Source organism: Tamandua tetradactyla, chromosome 7 (assembly GCF_023851605.1).
Source record: "Tamandua tetradactyla isolate mTamTet1 chromosome 7, mTamTet1.pri, whole genome shotgun sequence".
NCBI lineage: Eukaryota > Metazoa > Chordata > Mammalia > Pilosa > Myrmecophagidae > Tamandua > Tamandua tetradactyla.
Window position 1 is genome coordinate 171,397,639 of NC_135333.1, and position 24,769 is coordinate 171,422,407.

The 24,769-nt window shown below is 40.2% G+C and overlaps 1 protein-coding gene and 1 non-coding gene across 2 annotated transcripts in view; both read left to right on the forward strand.

The window, feature by feature from the left end:
• Positions 1 to 24,769, forward strand: part of LOC143690733 (uncharacterized) — a 57,201-nt gene that overhangs the window by 20,688 nt on the left and 11,744 nt on the right. The gene's annotated exons all lie outside the window — the stretch shown is intronic.
• LOC143642974 (U6 spliceosomal RNA) lies at positions 2,067 to 2,173 on the forward strand. The gene has a single exon (XR_013156031.1). It is a non-coding gene; the product is annotated as a U6 spliceosomal RNA (small nuclear RNA).

Consider the following 24,769-nt stretch of genomic DNA (forward strand, 5'->3'; position numbering starts at 1 on the left):
GTGTTTCCATTAGCTAAAGCTACCAGAATGCGATATACCAGAAATGGATTGGCTCTTATCAAGGATGTATTAAGTTACAAGTTTACAGTTCTAATACCCTGAAAATGTCCAAGTCAAGGCACCCACAAGAGAATACCTTCTTGAATAAAAGGCAGGCAGCATCCAGAACGTTTCTGTAAGCTGGGAAGTCAAGTGGCTGGCATCCGCTTGGGCTTGCTACTGGTTCATTGCTTTCGGCTTCTGATTCCACTGACTCTCTCTCTAAGCATCTGTGGGGTCCTTTCTAAAGTTCTCCAGGGCAAATTCTGGATCCGTCTCTTAGCTTAGCAGCTTCAAATATCTGTGTCTTAATTTCATCTCTCTGTTCTCTGTGTCGGCTTTCGAAGAGTCTCTGGCTCTGAGCAATCTGTGTCAACTCTTTTAAGGACTCTAGCAAACTAAATGAGAACCACCTTGAATGGGCCCAGTCACATATTCATCTATCGAAAGGTTCCAGCCACAATAACGTGGGTCCCATCTCCACAGAATCAAACTAATAAAAATGTCTCACCCAAACAATAGGATGTACTGGGTTAGGGTTAAAAGGACATGGCTTTTCTGAGGTATATACATAACAGTTTCAAACAAGCACAGACAGTGTACACAATGGGTGTTTTAAAACCTCATAATTCAGACCTATTATGAGTGATGGTAACAAACCTAATAAATATTGGAAAATCAAGGAGACCATTATAGCAAAAATGGGTACATTCAAAAAATGGGGAAAAAATTGCATTGTACTTACAAGTAGTCTCAGACAATTTTCTCTGCATTCTCATGAATAGGTTGCACAATTGATTAATATAAATATATATGTAAATATTACTTATTAAATAAATATTTGCATATTTATTTCTGGGCTTCCCAATATGTTTCATTAAAGATGAATAGTCCAATACTTCATCATTTGTGGTCTTTACATACTTCCTAAAATTTATAAATTAGCATTTACTGCATGCTACTTTCAAACAATGGCTGCACTGGCCTATGACCAGTATGTGGCGATATACAGCCCACTGGGGTGCCACAAGTCGATGAATAAAGTGTGTGAGATAAGCATACAATGGAATACTTCACAGCTGTAAGCCAGGATGAGCTCATGGAGCATGCAAAAACATGGATGAATCTTGAGAACAATTTGTGGTGTGCAGAATAGGCCAGAGAAAAAGGATGAATACTGTACGGTCCTACTAATATGAACTAACTATAATGAGCAACCTCTGAGAATTAAAGTTGAGAACACAGGTTATCAGGAGATAGAGGGTAGAATTTGGGCAGTCAGTGTTGAAGACATACAGAATGTTCAACAGGATTGATTGTAAAGCTGTAGAAATAAGTGACAAATACTGCGTGGTGGTTGCACAGTATTATAAGTATAATGAACAAAGGTGGTTGAGAGAGGAAGGTTAGGGACATGTACAACACCAGAAGGAAAGGCCGAGGATAAAAACAAACTGTGCGGCAGTAAAACCTAGAGTAGACAAGTATGGTGATTAAATGAACAAGTATGAGAAAGTTTTTACGTGAGGGAAAACAACTGAATGTCATCATTGCAAGGTGTTAAAAGTGGAATGATGTATGGAAAAAATAAAATTAATGCAAATTAGAGTCCATAGCAGTAACATTGTAATATTCTTTCATTAATTGTAACAAAGGCAACATAACAAAGCTAAGTGTGCATAACGGGCATATAATGGAAGGGTGTGGGACTCTTGCTGCTGTTGTTTCTGTCATGCTTTTTCTCTCTTTATCTTTTCTTTTTTTCTTTTCTCCTCTTTATTTGCAGAATAAATGGAAATATTCTCATGTAAAAAAAATACTAGTGGTCAGTGAGAGGAATGGATAAGGTATATGGTATGTGTAAGTGTCTTCTTTTTTCTTTTTATTTCTTTTTCTGGAGTAATGTAAATGTCCTAAAAAATGATCATGGTGATGAATATACTCCTATGTGATGATATTGTGAGCCATTGATTGTGCACCAGGTGTGGGATGTATGTGTGTAAAGACTTATCAATAAAAATATTTAAGTGCTCGCTTTGGCAGCGCATATACTAGAATTAGGACAATATAGAGAAGATTAGCATGGCCCCTGCGCAAGGATGACACGCGAATTCGTGAAGCATTCCATGTTAAAAAAAAAAAAGAAAAAATATATTTTAAAAATGTTGATAATAGGGAAAATGGTGTGTGTCAGAGAGGGTATATGGAATCTCTACTTTCTGCATGACATTTTTGTAAACTCGTAACTGCTCTCATAAAGAAATTTTTAAGTAGTCATTCCTGTTGACATTGACCTGATAATACAGTTCCGCTTATAAAAGGAAATTTTTGATGAAGCAGAATTATAGCAGCATACTTGAATTAAAACCACGTATTAAGAGTCCAAATTATTGAATTTTATCCTTTAGACAACCATGTAAAGCTGACCCCACTTCCTTCAAGTGTTTGCTTAAATGTCATGCTATTTAAAATTATAACCTAGCCCAACTTCGGTATCCTGGTATTATTAAAAGAGCTTCTCCCCAAACATGTTATAACTTATCTGTATTGTACTTAATCTCTTTTGCCTGCCTCCCCTCACTAGAATGTGAGAGCTGTGAAGTCAGGTACAGTGGTCTATTTTGTTCACTATTTTGTCCTTTAAAAAAACTGCAGTGGTAACATACATACAACATAGCATTTTCCATTTTAGCCTCTTTCAACTATATACTTCAGTGGCGTTAACGGCATTCACAGTGCTGTGCTCCCGTCACCAGCACCCATTACCAAAACGACTTTGTCCTTGCACATAGGCACTAAACAAATATTTGTTGAAAGAATTTGTCGAATTTTTTAATTTGTGAGTCCAAAGCCATAAACTTAAAAATTTTAAGTTTAACTTAAATTCTTAACTTAGAGATGTCTCCTGCAATGTTATTAAACTTGTTTCCCGAAATAGGCAGAGCTGAACCACCTGCTCTAACTGGATGGACCACGTCCAAGGACGCCTCTTGGCAGGGAAGCCGCCAGGTGGTGCTGTTGCTTGAGGCTGAAATCCACAATAGCCGCCTGTCAGTCGGTCCAGTGTAGTCCGAGCTGAATGGACAGTGGACTCCTTTTAGGGTCTTATGGCCCAACAACTACTAAATTTTGAAATGTAATGTTTTAAAGCAGTTAAAGCAAGCAAAGTAATTCCAAAACCCCTTTGACTATAAGGTCACAATAAGATCAGATAAGTTCAGAATAAAGCTCAGAAGGGGCCACAGGCACAGTTCCAACCACCCCATTTACAAATGGAGCAACAGAAAGAAACGAAGTGAGACAGGCCAGGGCCACCTTGGTTATTTGACTCCGGGCCTGAAGTGGCGAGGTTATGCCTCATACATTATCTATAGGTTTGGTAAGTTGATTTTCAAGTACATGAAAACGCCTCAACAATTACTGCAGGTTTTCCGAAGTAAAGAACTTAGTATTTCTGTGTGTTCCATTGTGGTGGAAGTTATATTCTTTTGCTCAGATTTTAGTCTGTGAAAAAGGAATCCTATGAAATATAATTGTATTTGTAATTATATAATTATAATGTATTTTTAAATTAGGGGTGTTTTGGAAACAGCTCCGTATGTGCTTTTCACAAATGAGGATATGCGTAGTATTTCAAATGTTTTCTTTTAGCATGCACTTTGCCAACAGAGCAGAATTTCTCTTTACGGTTTTTTTTTTTTTAATTAACATACAACACATTCTCCCTAATTAAGTGGGCATTTCGGTGGTTTTTAGTATATTCACAAGATTTGCAACTACTACCACTTTCCTTGGTTAAGTAGTACTAGTAGTATTACAGTATTTAATTCCACCACGTTTTTATCACTGCAAAAGATGCTGCTGCCCAGTAGTGTCACTCCCCATTCCCTCCACCTGTCCCATTCCTTGGCCACCAGGGTGCTGCTTCTGTCAATATAGATTTGCCTCTTCTGGACATTTCATGTAAATGGATTCATACTACACGTGGCTTTTTTTCTTTCGTTTAGCATAATATTTTCAAGTTTCATCTCATGTTGTAGAATATTTCCGTACTTCCTTCTTTCTTATGGCTGAATGATATTCCACTGTGTGGGTATGCTGTATCTTATTTATCCATTCATCATTGAATTGGACACTTGGACTGTTCCCACTTTTTGAAGATTTGAATAATGGTGCTATGCATCATCATGTAGAAGTTTTTGTGGGAACACTTTTCTCAGTGATCTTGGTTACATCCTAGAAGTGGAGTTTCTGGGTCATGTGATGACTCTATGTGTCATTGTTTGAGAAACAGCAGCTGCACCATTTTACAATTCCACCAGCAGTTTATGAGGGCTCTGATTTCTCCACCTACTCCACATCCTCACCACCACTTGTTCTTTTCCTTTTAATTTTAGCTATCCTAGGGGATGTGAACTGGTATCTCATGTGGTTTTTTCTTTGTTTTGTCTGCTGTATGGCAGGGTCACATTTTATTCTTTTTCCATGTAGTATCCTGTTATTGCAGCACCATTTGTTGAATTTTTTGTTTGTTTACTTGATGTTTGTTTTGGGAAGTGCATGGGCCAGGAGTCACACCTGGGCCTCCCACATGGTGGATGAAAATTCAACCACTGAACTACCCTTGCATGCCCTCTCATTTTGGTTTCCTGATTATCTTTTTTCACATGCTTATTAGCCATATGTATAAGTTCTTTGGGAAATTGTTTTTTCAAATCCTTTGCCCATTTTTAATTGGATTGTTTGTATTTTTATTGTTGATTTGTAAGAATTCTTTATATTTTCTGGATACTAGACCCTTACCAGATTTATATAACATGCAAATATTTTCTCCCATTCTGTAAATTGTCTTTCCACTCTGTTGATAGTATCCTTTGATGCACAAAAGCTTTTAATTTTGATAAAGTCCAAATTATCTATTTTCTTTGGTAGCTGGTGCTTTTGGTGTCATCTCTAAGAAACCATTGCCTAATCCAGGGTCATGAAGATTGACACTTGTGTTTTCTTATAAGAATTTTCTAGTTTTAGCTCTTATGTTTAGGACTTTGGTCTATTTTGAATTAATTTTATTATAATTTTCATCTTTTCTTTTGCATATGGATATCCAGTTTTCTCAGCACCATTTGTTGAAGATACTATTTTTTCCTCATTGAATGGTCTTAGTACCCTTGTCAAAAGTCAATTGACCAGGTGGGCCATGGTGGCTCAGTGGCGGAGTTCTCGCCTGCCATGCCAGAGACCCGGGTTTGATTCCTGGTACCTGCCCATGTAAAAGAAAGAAAAAATAAAGAAAAATCGTTTCCCAGAGCCTGCCCATGCCTCCACCCCAAAAAAAATTATTAACAAAAAAAGTCAGTTGACCATAAATGTGTGGATTTATTTCTGGACTTTACATTCCATTCCTTTGATTTATATTTCTGTTCTTTGCCAGTACCATACTGTCTTGATTTCTGTAGCTTTGTAATAAGTTTTGAAATCAGGAAGTGTGAGTCCTCCACCTTTGTTCTTTCTCAATAGTGTCCTGGCTATTCTGGTGCTTTGAATTTCTGTATGATTTTTTATGGGGGGGTAGGCCTTTTCATGGAATCTGCAAGTTCAGGACTAGCTTCATAATAATAACAAAACATTATTTGCCTTTTTCACTGTGTCAGGTGGTTAGTAGAACTGCTGGCACTTGGTAAACACCAGTGCCATGGCGCCACTGTGCCATGGTCGCCGTGGCCTGCATGGCTCTGCACTCACAGTTTTAAAGAAAGGTTCATTTAAGAACGTCTTTGGTGAAAGAGCAGTCCATGTGAGTTCCAGGCCAAACTTATGCATTTCTGCAAAATAGACTTCTGAAATTTTCATAGGGATTGCATTGAATCTGGACATCAAATTGAGGAATATTGCTGTCTTAATCGTATTGTCTTCCACTCCATGAACGTGGATGTCTTTCCATTTATTTAGGTCTTCTTACATTTCTTTCAGCAACATTTTGTAGTTTTCAGTGCACAGGTCTGACACTCCTTTGGTTAAGTTTATTCTTAAATATTTTATTCTTTTTGAGTAAACTGGCACCCTGTAGGGCCATAGATAGGTTTCTGGGAGCCTTCAGACCTACTGAAGTTATTTTCAGAATTTTATGTGCACATGTACATCCATATTTTTTTAAAGAAAGATAGTCCACAATTTCCATCAGATTCTCAAAAGATCTCTTTGTGACCCAGAAAGGTTTAAGAATTATTCCTTTCTGCTGTGCTAGTGTTTTCATTCTTGGTTATACACATAGGATTACATTTTTCCCCCTTTTTTGTTAAAGATGGATGATGCTTTAGAGTGTGAGATTTTCAGAGCAGGGGTTTTATTACTTTTGAGCACGATTCTTCCACCTAGGAATGAGAATATTCATTTATGTATTTATTTAAAAATTTAATCTTGAAAAATAAATGTAAGTTGGCATGACATAAAAATTAATTTAGATTTTTAGAAAACATAAAATGAAAAATTTTAAATACAAACAAATGGACTAGTGTCTTGTATAGTTTTATGTGTCAGCTTGGCTTGGTTAAGTGCCCAGTTATTTAATCCAGTCTGGATCTAGGAGTTGCTGTGAGGGTGTTTGGTAGATGTGGTTAGTGTCTACAATCAGGTGAGTTTCTGTAAAGGAGGTTATTTATCCTCCTCAATAATGTGAGTTGGCCTCACCCAATCAGTTGAAAGCCTTAATGCCAGAACTAAGGTTTCCTGGAGAAGAAGAAATTCTGTCTCAAGACGGCAGCATTAAATCCTGTCTGAGTTGCCAGCCTGCCAGCCTGCTCCACAGATTTCAGCTTGCCAGCCCACACTATCACACGAGCCGATTCCTTAAAACAAATCTCTTTCTGTCACTCTCTCTCTCTAAAAATGTATATATTTTTATGGGGAGGGGGCACATAGGCCTTTTCATGGAATCTGCAAGGTCAGAACTATCTTCATAATAATAACAAGATATTATTTGCCTTTTTCACTGTGTTGAGTGGTGAATAAAACTGCTGGCTTCTTAGTAAACATCAGTGCCATGGCACCACTGTGCATATATATGGAGAGAGAGAGAGCTTGAGCTGTTTCTTTGGGGAACTCGGATATTATCTAATTATAATAACCCCTCTTTACCTAGTACCCACCTGTATCAGTCATCACCTCATAGCCACTCTGGTTTCATCAATATTCCTGTTATTTGCACCTGCCATCCTCCTCCCATTATTTATTTATACTAATATAATATTATATTTATACTAATATAATAGAAAATATTAGTATTTTCTACCACCATTTTTGTGCCTCGGGGTGGCTGTGGCTGGCAGAAAATGGAGTGTTAATGGTGCCTCTTAAACCCTGGCTAGCTGTTGTGTCCTTCATGCTCCTGAAAGCTGAGGAGGCCGGACTGGCTCTCAGATGCCCACCGCTCTCACCAGGGAGGGCACAACATAAGCCACAGCCACCCACAGCCTGTGGTCTCAGGTCTCTTACACAGACTGTCTTTACCAACCCAACCTCCCTCCCAACTTCCTCCTTTCCCTGAGGCCAGGCTGCTGTTCCATCTGTCAAGGTTGTTACACCAGAAGTGGGAGCTTCTCTCTCCTGACTTTACTTTCTTCTAATTTTCATTATAGAGATGGGGGTCTTTCAAGTATTTATTATCACATGACAGACTCCTCCAAAATTCAGTCACTTAGTACATTAATTGACTAGTTCTATGGTTACGTGGATTGTTGAGCCATTCATTTGCTCATCTTGCCTACGCTTACTTATGCGACTGTGTTCCGCTTATGAGGTGGCTGGAGTAACTGGCCACTGTCCATGAAGTCTCTCATCCTCAAGCAAAGTCCAGAGCTCTTTTGTTCTCGGTCAACAGCATGCCATCCAGATTGAGAAAGATCCACAAAGCCTGGGTCCACATGAGCCACTCTACAGCCACACTGGCAAGCACCGAAGCACCCTGGAGGCCGGAGGATGTATCACCACAAGATCAACTTCAACAAATATCTTAGTGCCCAGGATACTTTGGGAAGGTCTATAAGGAGACATCATCACTTGAAGAGGAACCAGGAGTTCTGCCCAAGTGTCAACCTTGATGAATTGTGGACCTTGGTCAGTGAGCAGACACAGGTAAATGCTGCCAAATACAAGACTGGAGGGGCTCCCATCAGTATGTGGTGCACTCACGCTACTGCACATCTTGGGAGGGGAGGCTCCCAAAGCAGCTTGACATCTTGAAGGCCAAATTCTTTGGCAGATAAGGAGAAGATTAAAGCGGGGGGAGGGGATTGTGTCTTGGTAGCTTGAAGCCCCATGGAGGGAGGTTCAATAAATGTTAGCAAATGCTTTTCTAAAAAGAAAATTGCAGAGATCTGTCACGTGGTTATAGCAATGTTCCAAGATGGCAAACCTCAGAGTGAAAGCACTTGTTATATCTCTGCTTGTATCATGTTTGCTGATTTCCCCATAGCCAAAACCAGTCACATACCAAGCATGGAGTCAGTGTGGGCTGAGTGTACAAGAAAAGTGAGCTGCTGGGAGCTATTTGTAAAAACTATGTAATGTACCACATAGTCTACTCTCTGGTCTCAATAATTCACAAACTTCCCACAGGTAAACTGTACTCCCTCCCTCCCAAGACCCCAAAAGTTTCAGCCAGTCATGGATTATTTTGAAATCCTGGCTTTGTGATCTGCCTCAATTCTGGATGCGGATGAGGTATTCATTCTCCCAAACTTCTGTGGTGAGAAGAGAGGAAAACTACAGCAGACATTCAACTAAGGGAGAAATGGGAGGTGTGACACTGGGTTAGATTATGGATTACAGGAATTTGGAATACCTCAGAACTTTGATCAAGACCCCCACTCCAGGAATAAGGAAGTTTCCTCATGTTATGATGCAATTCTGCTGTCTGTAACCCACATCAATCTGTGGCTCCTGGATCTGCCCCCTGAGCTCTGGCCACACCCTGAGAAATGGTTCCTGTTTGCTAAAATTGAGTCACTTTTCACCTGCTTCTTTCCTATAGTATCTTGGGGGCTCATAGGTCTCTTTTCATTTGAAATTGTTTCTGTCCCTCTTAGTCTAACCTGGCCACAAGTTCACCAATATAACTCTCTTTAAAACACTGTGGCTTCCGAAGAATCTTACTGGGAATCATTTCATGCCCCAGAAGCCACATTCGTAATTCTTTAAGAAACAGACCACTAAGGAAGTGTCAGAGTGATGTTGAACAATCCCTTTAAGATTTTCAAAAGTCCTTTTATTTACCTGAAAGGGTCTAACAACCACAACCTTAAATCTTTCTGAGCTCTTAACACAGAGTCTTGGAGTCATACTGTTGGTTTTTCCTCCCCTGAGGGCATTTGAATTTTGAGACCAGTTGGGTACACTTGGCAGGAGGTGGACTTCTGTTTTCCAGTTCAGCAAACCTTGGGCCCTCTCTGTTTCCTCCAACCTCGTACCAAATGAACAGTTCTCTCTTTAGTACCATTAAAACTATAAAATTTTTTTGTCTCTTGCCCCCAACATCCATCTTACTTTGGCTAAGTCACTTGTCTCAACACTGACCTTTCACCTGGTAAATGAGCAGCTTTCCAGCGCTGGGACATAACGAACTCTACCAGAGCCATCGCACATTCGCGGTCACCACCCTCATGGCCCACGCACCTCAGCTGCACCCACAGCTGGTCCCATATCCCCACCACATTCCGAACCCCAGTCCCTTTCCCTTTTTGCCTGTGCTTGCTTTAAACTAACTAATCCTTAACTCCTGCAGGAAGTGCTCTAGCCTCCACCCCTGGGCCCCAATAATGGCAGACGCCCACAGGTTCCTCTTTCCCTGCTTGTGTGCCCCCACCTGCTAGTTGAGCCTCCTGAACTGATCACACATCCCATCGGCCTCTCCCGGCACCTCCCTCTCTCTCTGGGGCCTGTGAGGAACATGCTACCTTTTCTCATGCATAATGACCTCTCTCCCATTCTGTCACACCCAACCTCCACCAGGACCCAAATTTAAAATCCAGTTTACTAATTCAGAATAAGTGCCTCTCCATTCTCATATTTTATCATGTTCAGCTTTAAGCAGCCAATTGGTGCTTTCAATATTTTGCCTTGGAATCTCTTAGCCAACTCCAAAAGTTGCTTAGGTATATAATCTATATATATATCAAGTTGTTACAGGGGTAATTTATTCTGTGTTATTCCACAATAGCAAATCACAGCTCACTTTTTACCTAGCTTCCAATAACATTCCCTCACCGCCTTGCTATCCTTCACTAGCAATTTGTTTGCCATTTCTCCAGCTTTTACCAACAGCCTTTTCAGCATTTTTCCAGCCTTCACCCACCATCTGGTCCCAAAGCCTGTGGCATGTATTTTAAATTCCTATGCACTCCACTTGGGCTCTAGTTTCTGTGTCAGTTATCTATTGTTGTGCAACAAACTGCTTCAAAACCTAGGGGCCTAAAACAGCAATAATGTATTATTTTTAACAATTTATGGATTTGCTGGGCACTTCTTTTTCTGGTCTTGCTTGGAGTTACTAACATAGCTGTTCAACTATGTAGGTTGGTTGGGTTGGTTGGCGTCTCTCCTCATGTGGTCTTTATACCTCAAGAAGGCAGGAGTGATCCTGACATGGCTATGGCAGTGCTGCAAGAGGGCACATTCCAATGTGTGACCACCTATGGAGACTCTGCTTCCTTGGGAAGAGAGTGACATGCATTAAAGAAAAAACTTGTTCACATTTTAGGAAGAATTTAGATCAACTCAGGAGGGCTCAGGACTTGCTGTTCGAAAATAAAAGTGTTCCTCATCTCAGATCTTTCTGTCAGTCTCACTGCTTGCATCACATTTGCTGACATCCTGTTGGCAAAGCAGGTCCCGTGTCCAAGCACAGATCAGTGTGGAAGGTGGCCACCTGAGATTAAAGTCTGACTCCACTTTTGGATGCTTGACTACTGACGTCTATTAAGTCTCATCCATTCTTCTTCTCTGCTACTGCCTTTGCACTAATACTAAGTTCAAACCATGCATAAGAACACTCAGCCCAGCCCCACTCCCGACCTTCATAAACCCCCCAGCCAAAATCCCTTCCTTGCTCTCTCAAGTAATTTTTTTTATATGCTTGGAAGCCACCTGCTCTTTCCCAGAAAACCTCACTATGTGAGTAATAAGCCTTTTCCATGTCAAGATTGGGGGTCATCAATCTTGACATGGAACCACATTTTGGATGGAGTGGCCACAAGAGACGTAGAAACTAGAGTGTGTGAGTATATTGATATAACAATATGCTTTAAGAAGGATAAGTGTTTTAAATAAGAATATTCTTCAACCTAATCCTTGAAGACCAGTCACAAAATTATCTGAAATTATGGGTGTGTTTCAGTCTAAAACATATGATCTGAATTCTAAGCATAGTGTGACTTTTTGCATCTCTTTCTTCCAGGGAGAAAGAAGATTTATTTTATGAATAAATCTCAGAATATAGGCTTACACATGCTTTTTCTTTTACCCTAAACTGCAAAGAAGGGTAATTGAAAACAGAACTTTCAGAAATTGCTTATGCAGCAGGTACTGTCTCTTAACGCACTGACATCTTCAACATTTGTGAATGTTCAGTTCTTGTTCAACTATCCAAGCTATCAGTTGCTGAAGGTACTTTGCAAATTTGAAGGAAGGTCTTTAAGTTAACACTACATTACCAATCTGTATATGTATTTTTTCCCATAAGAGGCAAGCAAGCATTCAGCAGCAGTGCACCTATGACCACTAATTTGAGATAAACCAAGAATCTAAATTTAAAAAAATAATAATAAAAAAATTCTAGAAAAAAACATAGGTGAATGTTTTCACAAGTTTGCAATAGGCAAAGATTATTTAGTTAGGACTGAAAATCACTAACCAAAAAAGATATTTGATAAATTGACTTCATCAGAATCAAAACATTTCTGTTCATCCAAAGTCATGACCTAAAAAACAAAAAGCCGTGACACAGATTGGGAGAAAATACAATACATATGTTTGACAAAGAACTTGCGTCCAGAATATATAAAGAACTCCTACAGCTCAATAAAATGACAATGCAATGGACCAAATTCTTGATTTATCTCAAATTAGTGGTCATAGGTGCACTGCTGCTGAATGCTTGCTTGCCTCTTATGGGAAAAAATACATATACAGATTGGTAATGTAGTGTTAACTTAAAGACCTTCCTCCAAGGTCATCATATCTTTACAAAACAGATGTGATGGACAATAGGCATATGAAGAGTATTAAAAATCATTAGTCATTAGGGAAGTGCAATTCAAGACCACAGAGAGATAGTCTCATACCCACTAAATTGGCCTAAATTTAAAAGACTGACAATATTAAAATCTTAGCAAGGATGTGGAACAGCCAAAACTCTCATACATACCTGAAGGGAATGAAAAAAAAAATGCCACAAACATTTTTAGAATGCAGTTTGACAGTTTCTTATAAAGTTCAACATATCCCCAATAACAGCAACAGAAACCTTGCACCTGGCAATTCCGCACCTAACCATTTACCCAATAAAAATGAAAACATGTTTCGACAAAAATGCTTATACAAGAATATTCATGGAAGCTTCATTCAAAATTGACAAAAACTGGAAACAACCCAAATTTCCATCAACAGATGAACAGATTGACAATTATGTTACAGTCACATAATAGGATACCATTAAATAATAAATGAAACTACCGATACATTCCGCATGGATGGCTCCGAAACATTAGATCGAATGAAAGAAGCTAGACACAAAAGAGTGCATACCAGATAAATCCATTTACATGAAATTGCAGTAAAAACTAATCTATGGTGATAGAAACTAGTGTTTGACTCTGCTTGCTGGGCTGGGCAGGGGAAGGGAGATGGGGAGTGATGGTGAATCCACCCCTGAAGTGCCGGGGTAATGTCTCCATAGGAGGTATCCTAACCCTTCTGAGGGAAGGACCAAGGAAGACCGCTGTGCACTGCAGGAGCTGGGTGCTGGAGGGGCTGCGGGCATCTCAGGAGCCTGCCCAGCAAGCATCCTGGAGCCAGGAAGGAAAATCCCTTCCCATTGCAGTGTCTGTTTCAGAACTCACTGAAAGGGCTATACTCTCAATTATAGTTTTATTTGAGGAGAAGTCTACCAATCAAAAGGCCACAAGAGTCCATAGAGCAAGGCCTGGGAGGGTCTGCAACTCAAGCTCCCTGTCCCTATGCTCTCAGTGAGGAGTTACTACTTCCCACCCCTCCCACCTGTCCCCCACCCCCCCACACAATGATGGATCTTATCTTCTCTGGAATCTCGTTAGCATATCAACTATCAGGTGTGGTCTGCAGCCCACCATGAATGACAAAAATACACCCCTATCACAAGAAATTCCAAGGATGTAGAAGTTACCTCCCAAGGAGCCAGGGCAAAGTCTAGACCTCTTTTTATTTTTTTTTAATGCAGTTTTATTGAGATATATTCACACACCAGACAAGCCATCCAACGTATGCAATCAATGGCTCACAGTCTCATCACATGGTTGCACATTCATCACCATCATCAATTTTTTTTGGGGGGGTGCATGGTCCAGGATTCGAAATGGGGTCTCCCGCAGGAGAGGCAGGCATTGTAACCACAGAACTACCCATGCACCTCACCACCATCAATTTTTGAACACTTCTATTAGTTCAAGAAGCAAGAAGAAAACCAAACAGAAAACCCAAAACATCCTGTACCCCTTATCCCCATGTCATTGATCCCAAGCACTGGTGCAGTACATTTGTTACTGTTGATGAAAGAATATTAAGATTTTACTCTTAACTATAGTCCATAGTTTGCAGGTGATGCATTTCCCCCCATATACCACTCTACAATTACCTCCTTGTAATAGTTGTTCACATTTGTTCTTGGCTAAACCTCTTTTTGTAGGCTATGCTACTTACTGCACAACTTTAGCAAATGGAGGGCTTTATCGTGCTTGTGGATTGGAAGACTCAAAATTATATAGTTCATTGGAGATCAATGAACCTGGGTAAAATCACAACCATTGGGGCATGGAGGAAGCAGAGAAACAAACGGGGTTAATCCAGCAGATTCTAAAGTCTACATACAAATGTGAAGAGTCAAGAATAACTAAGACTTCTGAAAAAGAAGATGGAAGGATTTGCTCTACTGGATATCACTACTCTATCTGCTAGGGTTCTCAAGATAAGTGAAGGATAGAAAATACCACATAGAACAGAAAGTCTGGAAGCAGACCCCTGCATTTATAGCATTTGAATTTGAATTATGATAAAGTTGTAACGGCAAAGGTTTGAGAAAAAGAGGGTCCTTTCAATTAGTGGTTTGAGTTAATTGTATATTGTATCATTTTGCTGTTATGTGACAAACCATCCTAAAAGTCACTGGTTTATGACAAAATTTAAGAGTGCTTATATGTCTAAGGATTGTCAGGATGTCAGCATATCCAGCTCAGGCTCATGAGGCTGGGCAGTGGCTCTTTCTAGGTGGGCTCCTTGCCAAGCCTTGGTGCATGTCTGTCCCATGTTTATTAATTCTTGGACCCAGGGTGAGGGGACAACAGCTACCCTGGAAACTCTTCTTGCAGTGAGGGCGTAAGTGCAAGTGAGCAAATGGAAACATTTGAGAACGCCGAAGGCACAGCCTCAGAACGGACACATGGTCACCTCCGCTTCGTTCTGCCCGCCACGTGAGCGAGTCCACGGTTGAGGGGCCGGGAAATGCACTCAGCCCCTTGCATTCAGGGAATGCAGAGCCTCAGGCGAGAGTGAGCGTGGGGACTGAAGAACCAGTGCCAGTAAAGCATCCACCACAGGAATCCGCAGGGAGCAGGGTGGAGCTTGACCTCCAACTTCTGTGACACACAAAGCATCTGTTCCAAGTCAACCATAGATCTGAATGTGAAAGGCGAAATTCAAAATGCTTCTAGAGGCCTTGCTGATGACCTTGGGATGGAGAAACATCTCAATAACACCAACACTGACCATCAAGAAGACAATGATTACTCGAACAGTATTAAAATTAAGAATTTTAATTTTAATCAAAAGATACCATTAAGAAAGTCAAAAAGGAAGTCACAACACAGGAGCTGACATTTGCAAAGCATAAAACTGGCAACAGATAATATCAGAATATATAAAGAACTCTTACCAAAAAAAATTAAGAAAAAAAAAGACACAATCCCAAGAAAAACAGAAGGAAGATCTTATCTAGGCACTCCTTTTAAAAAAATGAAATAAATAGCCAATAAACACATTTGTAAATGTGCTTAACCTCAGTAACAATCAGGGAAATGCACATTTAAAGCATAGTGAAATACTCCTGCATACCCATCAGACTGATAATAAGAATGTGAAGCAACAGGAACTCTCACACACAGCTAGGAGAGCATAAATTGATACAATTATTTTGAAAAGTTTGGCATGACCTACTTAAGTTTGTCATCTGCATACCCTACAACTGAGTATTTCTGCTCCTAGGAACATGCCCCAACAGAATGCATATGCACATGTGTGCCAAGAGCCACGTGCAAGATAATTTATATAGCATTATTCGTAAAAGTTAAAAAAAAAACTGTAAATAACTCAAATGTCCATCAACAATATAATGATTCATAAGTTGATATTTATTCACATAATGGAAGTCTACATAGTAATGCAAATGAAAAAAACTAGAGTTTCATACAACAATATGGAGAAATCTCACAATTACATTGTCGAGCAAAAGAAGTCAGACACCAAACAATACATATGGTATTTAGTTCTACATATAGTAAATTCCAGAGCAGGCAAAACTAAACTATGTTAATTTTGTGGAAGGAGAAAGATGGTAGCGATTTGGTAGAAGCATAAGGAAAGCTTTTAGAATGCTCTAATATTCTGTGTCTTGGGTTGGATTGTTTGCTTTTCGATAGTTCATTGAACTATGCATTTGTTTTATGAGTTTGTCCATAGATGTATTATATTTCTGAAAGTGTTTAAAGAAAACGCAATGTCATTTCATCTATTTAATTGGCAAAATTTTGTGTACGCTAAATTTTAAATGCACATCCCCTGCCTCTGCAGTTGCACTTTGGGGAATTGATCTTACAGCTATGTTTGCACATTCACAGAGCCATGTTTGTATTACACCATGGCTGTATATGTATGGAAATTCTGAAAGTTCCCACAAGAACTGTTTGAGTGATTACTCAGCAAAGAAGTCTGAGGAGCTGACATACAGGAAGACATTTTTTATCATATAACCTTTTGTATTGTTTGACTTTTATACAATTTGCATATAGGACACTTTCAATAAAAAGAAATAGTTGTCTTTTTTTCTTTAAGTTACTTGTTTGAGATCATCTAATTAAAAAGTGACAGAGCTTGGATTTGAGTCTAAACTGATCTAATCCCACAGGCCCCCCCCCCCACTCATCATGACTCTAAGTTTCCGCTACTGAGCCTCAGTTCTCTTGCTGTAAAGTGAAGTCTTAGTCCAGACCACAACACTGTCCTTTGAGATGGACCCGGAAGCTCCATTACTTGAAATGAGCCAATGTGGTAGGTCTGCAGGTGAGAGCTATCATCAAGTAATGGCATTACCAGCCATTACTCCAGCTGGGAGTCACCCCCGGGCTCGCCACTCACCGGGTCTCAGGCAGCAGGACTGACTGTGGCCTGACCAGATGGCCAATGGCACCGTGTAGGCACAGGATAGAGGAGCCGGCGGGAACTGGCAACTCCAATAGTCAATACTGAAGAAGACAAAAAGGAAGGAGTTAAATATACATGTAACAGTTCCTAAATCCTGATATTAAATTAGATTATTTGTTATACAATTAGTTTTAGAAGGGTTTAAACTACCCAACTGCGCATAAGCCATGAAAACCATTTGTGCAGTGGTCAAATTCCATAGGAGATAGGATAACTCTTGTTTCTGAAGTTAGCCAATATTAAAAAAAAAAAAATCAGCCATTACTTGACACAATGTGCAACAGTGGGATTTGGAGTGAAAACCTTGACTGCTGGCATTTTTGCTGTTACCATTAGACTACCAGGTAAAAGAAATTCGGTGATGTTTGTGAGAACAGTGGTTGAGAGTCAGATCGGTAACCCAGCTTGCTTTGCTTGTAGCTAAGAAAGCAAATGCTTTCGAGCTTAGTCTTTTTTTTTTTTAATTCATGAAAGAACTTTTAATATTTGTTCTATTAATCACAGTCATCATCCACCACGAGATTGACTGGGTTATACAGCCCCACGTTTTAACCTCTAGCTTTCCTTCCAGAGACACACATGACTCTAAACTTCCCCTTTCAACCATGTGCACACACAATTCAACACTGAGCTTAATTTTCAAACAGACAAATAGCCAATCAAGCAACAGAAAACACGGAGCTGCACAATCAGTCCTTTCCCGGTGAGTCAAATGGTTGTAAGGAAGACAAAGCATCAATCCATCGGTTCTTCAGCTCAATTATTCCCTTGAGCTCTAGTTCTAAAGCTCCAGCTCCTTGCCAGAGAGTTCTTTATTCCACTCTGCTTCACGTGACCCAAGCCCATCTATTTCTTCATTTTCTAAAAAGTAAATCAAATACATACCCCTGAATCTGGGTTACTCTCCCAACTTCCCACTTAACATGCACAAATTTTTACCTCAGGCTCACCCAGACTTAATCATTCCCTGGCCTCCCATCTATATCACAGTGGCCAAACCCCATTCATACGTCCATCGTCTCCTACTCCTGGAAAATCGCCAGTTCCTTTTTTGTCCTCCTCTCAAATGCTCCTGAACACCATCACTTCTCATCTAACAGACCCCTACCGTATACTAGTACTCCATAAATGCTTACTGAGTACTTTATGTTAATTTCTCTACTCTAAACCTTTAAAATTCACTGCATAAAGATGCTTATGACTTTGGTCACTTCCTTTCTCTCCCTGAAGGCTGCAGGCCCCTTAAGGGCAGGGCTCAGTGCTGCCACACTGGAACTCAGTATTTGTTAAGGCAATGAGCCTCTTAGCTTGGTATTCCAAAGTGTCCGTCATCTGGTGCAACTTACCTCCTCTTGCCCACCGAGGCCAACACTGTGGGGAATTGGAGGACATGCCACCATGTCTAGGCTTCTCTAAGTTTCAGTTCTCAAGTAAAGCATGTCATTATCATCGCCGACCCACCCTCCTGAGGTTCAGATTCCTCTGCAAAATGAAGGGCTGGCCTCGATGAGAACCCCTGAAGCTTTAATATGGGATGAAGCATCCGAAGACCCTGGGTGCAGTGGTGGCTCTGTGCATTTCTGCGAGCCCCCGGTCGGTGCCGATACAGCTAGGGCAGGACCCTTCCTTGGGGTAGCCAACAGTGTATGTCCCTATGCCCTATAACTGCCTGCTGGACATGTTTTCTGCAGGCCTGATGCCATCACATTCTGTTTGCTGTTTCTACCCCCTGGAATGCTTCCTCCATTTATTTCTCTCTCTATGAATCCAATCATCTTTCGAAACTCTTTCTCCTGGACAAATCTTCTCTGACCGCACTTGCTGCAGCCCCCATCTTTCTTTACTCTATTGGTACTTAGAACTTGACACTCAACATCTACAGCCGGTAATTACTGGCTGTCATTGTGTGTATGTAAGTCCCAGTTATATGCTTTTTTTCTTTACTATAAGGCATAGCACAATGCTTCATACGTGGTAGCTATATACGCCTTACCTATAGCAAGTACTCCACAAATCATTGTTGAATAATGGATGAGTGAATGAATGCCTCTTAACAGTATTACTACTCCAGAGAGAAATCTTATACTTTATTATTTTTTCACGGAACTTGGAGGAAATAACCTATGCGGAATTTCCCCAGTCTATTCAAATGAGGCCACGGCATTTTAATATATTTGAAAGTTAATGATACTAAAAATTTAGTTTGTGTTAAAATTCAAATCTCTCTCTTCTGTTTCTGAAACAAAATTTTCAAATGCAGTTTCTGTCCCCCTCTTCCATACCAAAACCCATTTATTAGGCATGAGAACTTGCATAGAATAAAAGAATGGTCTTTTGAAGGAGAGGGTTTTGACTGGTGAAACAACCTGCTTTTAAGTAAATACCATGTTGCATAGCATATAATGAAATAAACTCCCTGTCAGTGAAAAACAAAGAATCTTTATTATTGACATAGAGAAGTTGTTTCAAATTTTAAAGTTAAAATAAGGAAGTTCTTTGAATATTGCCTGACTCATTACTGTGGGAAATAAGTTAGGGCATTTCAGACCATACCACCCTATTTTGCATCTTCATTGAACTGTTTGTTTTTTCTTTAGGCCAGCTGGCACTGTTTGTTTTATAAGATAAACTTTAACCCAAATATTGATTTATCATTTTTGAAGGAGAAAAGAGCTGTACAGTATATCATCAAATTCTTCAGCAGTTAGATGTTTTGAATGCAAGCTATTAGTATTGAAATTTATTGTAAAAGCTCTGGTAAACTGTAAAGCCCTACTGCCACAAATGTAACAAATTTTAATCTTTATTATCACCAGTTCTGTAAGGTGTAACATTTCTGCCAAATGTTGCAAAATATATGCTAAACAAGTAAACTTAGTAAAACTATTGTATCACTTGGTTTAGAGATAAAAGTATAATAAATCTTAATAGAATCTCTTTTTTGTGTATGCTGTATGGTGAGGTCACATTGCATTCTTTTTTCATGAGCATCCCATGATTGCAGCACCATTTGTTGAATTTTTGTTTGGTTGGTTTTTTGTTTTCTTGCTTGCTTGTTTGGGAAGTGCACAGACCAGAAATCGAACTCAGGTCTCCGCACGGCAGGCGAGAATTCTACCACTGGACTGCCCTTGCACCCCCATTAACAGAATTCTATAATTTAAAATAGTGTGTTTTATTTGAATTCTAAAGAATTTCCATTCTTCCAGTGCACCCATCTTGCAGAATTCCTTTTGCAAAATAAATAAGCAAAATGAGAAATCTCAGAAAGCAAGCATTAATACTGATTTTTAATTATTGCTATTTTATTTTAGTTCTCTAGTTTCTGCTAAAATATTTGTGGGAGGAGATCATTTTTTAGTTCTGGTTTTGCAGAGCTCTCTGCCAGGTCCTAAACAGCTCATCAGAATGGAGCAATGTGGCACACAGAATTGGTAGACACCAGAAGGGCTGAAGCGGGCATGACATTTTTATAGAATTGTTCGCATCAGAAAAACCTCGGACACGGTCTGGTCCTGTCTGCGTGTTTTATGTATGGGATGCTGGCCCTGAGGTCACTTAGCCCGTAATCACCAAGTCAGGCTTGATGCCTTCTCATCTTTCTCTTCAGTTTGCGATTCTTTCCATTTTGCTACATGACAAGACTAGTAAGAGGGTCAACACACACGAGTAGATGACGGAGGTAGCCAAGTCTCTTCTCTCCCTGTGGGGAAGCCCTGCCGCTCAATGCCTGCCCCCTCCGCACTCCTGCCCTCTCTCGATACAGTGAATCGAAAATCAGGAGACACCTTTTTTCAAGTCTGTGCCCTGCGCCTCCCTGACCGCCCAGCCTTGAAGGACTTAAACAGCAACCTGCAGCTGGAAATGCCTTAGTTGTTAACTACACAAATGGAATGTGTCTCATTACCTGTATTTGTCCCTGTCATATCCACAGTTTTCAAAAGGGAAAACAAATGTTCACTTTATGCCCCGCATCCTCCTCGCATCCTCCTCGCTGTTGCGTGCAGTGTTGTCATCTTATACACTTTTAATGAAAACCGCCGATACTTGTCAAGTACTAACCTTGGGTCAATCCAAGTGCCCACTGCTTCAGGTGCATTACATTATTCAGTTCTCTTAAACAGTCCTACGGAATAGACACCACTGTTCTACATTTTAAAGATTGAAGTGAAGTGTAGGTAAGTAATTTGCCCAAGATGCATAAGCAGTAAGTGTGAGAACTAGGGTGGGATTGCAAGCAATTTGACTTCAGAATGAGATCACTTAAGCACAGTGGCTGTTTTGCTTCAAGGAAAGAAATTGGCCCAAGATAAGAAGGGCCATTATTAAAAAACAAAAAAACAAGCAAACAACTATATATCCTTCTGTATAGATACATAAATATATGGAAAGGTTTACATACTGTTTTTGAAAAAGTGTGCTCTTGTTCTCATTTTATTCGGTACATAGCCAATATGAGAAAACTGAGATGTCTACCCATCATTTTAAATTAAATTTTATTTTTGCAGTGCATAGCTCTTAAAAACCTATGTGTATATATGGCCAAAATAAGAATTCAAGCAGTATGGAAGAATGCATGTGAAGGATGAGAATTCAGTCTCTCTCCCATCCTGACTTCCATACCCCAGTCATCTTTTCAGAGGTATCATTTGTGATGGTATCTTGTGAATCCTTCTAAATGAGTTCTAGGCACATATCCATATATATGTCTTTTTTCTTTGACATAAATGATAGCATATTATTTCTATTGCACAGCTGCTGCTTACACTTAACAATATGTCTTGGCAAATATTCTGCATCAAAACATGTAGATTTTCCTCATTCTTTATTTTTTTCTTTTGGGTGTGTGGTCCGGGAATCGAACTGGGGTCTCCTGCATGAGAGGCGAGCATTCTACTACTGAACCACCTGTGCACCTCCTTTCTTTTTAATAGCTGCAAAATACTCTGTTGGGGAGGCACGGGGGAAAGAAAGTGAAATGAAAAGGTGGAAATTCACCCACAGCAGTAAATGGCACTTCCCAGGCTCTGCTTCTGAAGGTCCCCAGCCACCCCCTACAGAGCCCACAGTCACTGCCTCTCGGCCTCCACGTAATGGCAGGAATCACTGAAATTTTGGCGTCAAAGCAACGTGTTTAATTCTTGGTTTCGATACGATGCACAAGTTCTTCAAATGTGAGTAATAAACAACAGGCGACACTCAAAATCGGCCTCCAGTAACTCAGCTGTCTCTTTTTTATTGGAGTCGAGGTCTTCCCCGGAGGCTCCTGCATCTTTCATGCAAAGAGACATCTGGTGAGTCCCCCAGCTAAGGTCTGGACAGTCTCAGTTGGGTCTCAGTAGTTTAAATGCAACTTTGTTCATCAACTTAAGTTGAGCCAACCTCCCTCCCTACCTCCCCACAACACACAAGGAGACGCTCCTGCAAATTAGCTCTCCTCGTGGGACGACACAGACGGAGGAAAAGGACTTTTACTTGTGGACATCAAAGTGGCTGCTGCTGTTTGTTGTAATTTTCCAGCTGAGCAAAGTGAGGTTTGGCGAGGTTACGTACCATAGATGGAAAGAAGGGGGACTGGGGTGTGCATGTGACTGACGGACTGAAGCCTTCTGGTCCCCCACATTGCCTCCCAGGTGGGGAGCTTCTATCCACAACCCACGGAGCACGGCCTACAGTCAAACTCCTGTTAAATCCCACGCTCATCACTGGGTGGCAATGTGCCCTTTCAGTAGAGGTCTGCTGCGGCCTGGCCACAGGTCCCCCTTGCTCCGAAGGGGGTTTACTCTCTGGTGGGAGGTAGGAAATGTAACTTCGGCATGGAAACACATAATTAAACAAGATACCTACCATTGCGCGAAGCGCTGTAGAGGAAATGGGTGGGGTGACGTGAGAAAGTGTAGCTGACTAAGGGCCTGTTTTAGATCGAGGGGTAAGGGCAGCCTCAAAGACTGGATTCTGAAAGGTGAGAGAAGAGGAGGAGCACACAGCCAGGACAGGGAGAGCATCCAGGCAAAGGCACGACAGCTGCTCCATCTTCTCAGGTCCCTCCGCATGGCACAGCATTGAGCCTGAAACATATTTCTCAACTGAAAATGGATTCACATCACTCTGCCAAGGATGAAAACTAATCTTAAGGCCAGCTATTCCCTGACCTAAACTGTTATTAAAAGTGCACTAAGATCATTTTTATCATTTGTTTATTTATTTTTATACATAATAATCTCTACTTGATAACAATGGAGACAACATCATCTACTCCTTCAAAAAATGTTGATCCAGTCTCTACTACATGCCAGGCCCTGTGCTGTTCTGGTACTAAAGCAGTGAAGCAGGTCAAGTTTCGCTGGGATGTATACAGGGCTGGGAAGCTAAAGACCCAAGTTTCTGGTTCCAGCTTTTCTTCTTAACAAGCTGGATGTCTTTGGGCAAAGCCTGTCAACCTGTCTGTGACTCGGTTTACCCATGTTTGTGATATTAATGTCATTCCATGTGAGGGTCTGTTCTAAGAATGGATCCTTCTGGTTAAAAAATAAAAAGCTTGAAAACCACCAGATCGCCAAAGTCCCTTCTGTAATGCTGGACCAGTTTTATTTGGGGAATTTTTCTTTCTTCTTTCTTAGAATTCCTTACAAGTTCTACGTGGACGTAATGTTTGAGGCAACTCAAAACTACCATGAGAGAGGCTGGAGGGAACTGCCTGAAACTGCAGAGCTGTGTTCCAGTAGCCATGTTTCTTGAAGATGATTGTATATTGATATAGCTTTTGCAATGTGACTGTGATTGTGAAAACCTTGTGTCTGATGCTCCTTTTATCTACCTTATCGACGGACGAGTAAAACATATAGATTAAAAATAAATAAATAATAGGGGGAATAAATGTTAAAATATTGAAATGCTAGTGATCAATGAAAGGGAGGGTAAGGGGTATGGTATCTATGAATCTGAATTGATGCAAATGTTCTAAGAAATGATCATGATGATGAATATACAACTATGTGATGATATTGTGAGTTATTGATTAGATATCAAGAATGGAATGATCATATGGTAAGAATGTTTGTGTTTGTATATTGTTATGTTGAATAAAAAAAAAGCTACCATGAAATGAAATGAATTACTTCACCTGAATGAATGCAGAAAAGCATATTTATTTTTAACACCTTTAAAACATTTCCCCCTGGAAGGCTGAAAATGCGTCAGAAATCCCCCCAAAACCCACATATAATTGTTTCCGATGTTTTAAATTATCCTTGTCCTGTCAGAATTTTCCTCCTTTCACAATATCTGTCAATCTTTTAAGCAATAAGGAAGGAAATACCAAGCTGGCAAAATGTGGGATGTGAAAATGGTGCTATGGGCATGAGAAAACTGCTCCTATGAGGTTAGCAAGTTTCGAGTCCTTTAGAAAAAGAAGAACTGGCCTGTAAATACCAGTGTTGCTTAGTCATGTAATTTTCTAAAAGTTATTTTGCAGTTATGTATTGACTTTTTCGCTGGCATCAACGTGGGAATCAAAGTCACATGAATTCAAGTTGTGTAATTTTTCCTGCCCTTTTTCTCTTTGACACCTATCTAGGCTAGGGTATGTGGATTTTATGAAACTCTTGTAGCAAAAACCTTCAGTTATTGCATTAAAAAACAATCACATTCCTTTCTTCTCTTGTTCGAAAGGTTTGGGTTACATTTCTTTCTTCAGACTGTGTAAGAGTACTGTTCCATTTACTGTGGTACTTGCAATAGGAGTGAACGTATTTGGATATGAACTTTCCAACTTCTTATGTTGGCCCTTGGAAACAATGGGAAGTAAAGTTATCCTTCTTCGATCCTTCATTTTAGATGGGTTTCCTAGGGCTTCCTGTCTCTGCCCCCCAACCCAAGTCTGCTTTCTCTGACCAAGTCCCTCAAACTCCAGCTCTTCCTGAGCTCTTTCCCTCAGCCTCCCTCAGGGACTTGAGCTAATTTAATCAACAACCATCAGAAAGAAAAAAAAAAAGTGGTGTTTTGAGGTAAA